The sequence below is a fragment of the Phalaenopsis equestris genome, unplaced genomic scaffold (assembly GCF_001263595.1).
Source record: "Phalaenopsis equestris unplaced genomic scaffold, ASM126359v1 Scaffold000422, whole genome shotgun sequence".
Lineage (NCBI taxonomy): Eukaryota > Viridiplantae > Streptophyta > Magnoliopsida > Asparagales > Orchidaceae > Phalaenopsis > Phalaenopsis equestris.
The window spans coordinates 761,364-763,646 of record NW_018164863.1 but is presented as its reverse complement, the minus strand read 5'-3'; positions in this window follow the sequence as shown (position 1 = coordinate 763,646).

The following is a 2,283-nucleotide window of genomic DNA, read 5'->3' as shown; positions in this document are numbered from 1 at the left end:
ATGTCACAATTTACAGAAGAGATCTAGTGCTAGATGAAAACCATCATAATGCTTCATCATTGAATGCATATCATAAAAGCTAAAGGTAGAAATTATACCCAATAGATAAGATATGTTATTATTTAAACTCCACCAAAATAAATTAAATTCATGATGTCAATTATTTATTTAATGTAAGCTAGCTTGAATAATAAAAAAGAAATAATGGATCTTACAATCTTGCATTATAATTAATATAACGAAAATGCATGTGAGAATATCAATGTAAGGAAATATATAATGCGATCATTAATGTATATATATTGATAGAGATATTGATCCCTCTTTTAACGATCTTCACTCATAGAGTTAGGACTCCTTAGTAAACCTCAACGAATGGCTACTCCAAATCAAATATTTCTTCTCTTAGTCTCAAATGAGCTCAAATTGAACACCAACTAATTTAATATAGATATTAGTCCAATAATAAGCTCACTTTGACGCTAGTAAATTTTCAATGCAATTCAAACTCAATTAAGGAAAGTTCAACCCTTAGGCACCTTAAAAATGCTTGAACCTACAGATCCCAAAATTGAATCTAACATCATAAGATTCTTCCTAATGATTATAGACCCTACCAAGGCTCTACATTTGAATTTTATTGGCTTGATTAAACATACTTGACTAAGTCATCCTTTGGTGTTCCTATGAGGCACATCAAAACCAAATATCCTAACGGCTCCAATCTATTTAAAGGTCGCTATGGACCAATATTAATTAAAATTAAGGCCCTTAAGCCTTTAGTCAACTTAGTTTAATAAAGTTATCCGTTAAGAGTCCAATCAATCAAATCTCATTCAACTTAGTTTAAATTCACTATATTTTATCTGAAATGAAACTAATGACCATAAAATAAAATTTGAACCCATTTAAACTTTCCTAAGGGCTCAATTAACCCTTTTTTACCAAAAGGGTCATCAAGATCCATCAAGGATCATTTTAGCCAAAATAAAACCCTCTTCCAAAAAATTAGTTTAAATTAGCTCCAAGGTATACAAGAAAATCTCCTTAAGTTTCCATTGTGCAGAGTCTATGTTAGCATTGGGTCTATTATCAATAAGTTTTATGGTAAATGATTGTGCATAATTGATATGATTTAAATAATGATTTTTTAGGCATTAGGCCAACTAGCATCAAGCTCCTACTTGCCACCATGTCAAATTTGGTAAGCCAATATTCATTGGCCTTGCTATAGAGGGTCACAAAGCATTAGGCACATTTTCATTGTAAATAAAAAAGCTTCAATCATGATATATAAAATTAGGAGCACACATCCATGCTTTCTTAATACCGAAGCTCACTCAAATGCTAAAAATAATAAAAAATGATAGTGCTTTAGAATATAGAGATCGTGTTCTACTAATTCTTTACTTAAACTATTAAGTATCCAAACTCCTTTAAGAAAATCTAACTGTCGAGAGGGATGTGGAGAACATGAGAAAGCTTTACAAGCAAAATGCTTCAAAGCTTAGAAAAATTCTTGATCTTATAACCATTGACTATACTAATATAGAATGGGATATTATTTACGATTATAAATACCATATATATAGAGATGCATAATAAATCATACAAAAATGATAATTCATAGGTAACAATCTCTTACTTTAGCAATAAATGATTATCTTTTTTATAAAAACATTAAAAAGTTTCTTTCATCCCAAATGATAAGAAACAGTTTTCATACTCTAAAGTAGTGCAAGAAAAATTATGATTAATTTCAATATCTAAAAACAATCAAATTTTATACAATAAAAAGGAACAAATTACATTGGATAAAGTTTCAATTACCTTCAAAAGTTTTTGTTTGAAGTTCAAATTCAAAATAAAGAATATATTCTTTATGTATTAGGAGTTTTGATGCACATTCAAGATTGAATTCATATTCTAATTTTAGTTAAGATATAATTATAAGTTGGAAGTTAGTTGTAGAAAGTTTCTTTTTTGCTTAAATTTTAAATTGATCTCAAAATCAAATTTACTTTCAACTTCAGATTATAATTTCTTGCTCAAATTAAATTTTAAGTTTAGTTTTATGATATATTTAATTTTTTATAAGAAGTTCAAAATCTATTTTGATTTCATGCTTAACTTAAATTTTATAATCAAAATTTATCTTGTCTAAATACATTCAAGTTCATGAAAAGTTTCAAGTTCAAACTCATATTCAACGGAATCAAGTATAAACTTAACTATATTAGAGATATAGACTATTTTTTACAACTAATACATTATTGAAAGAGT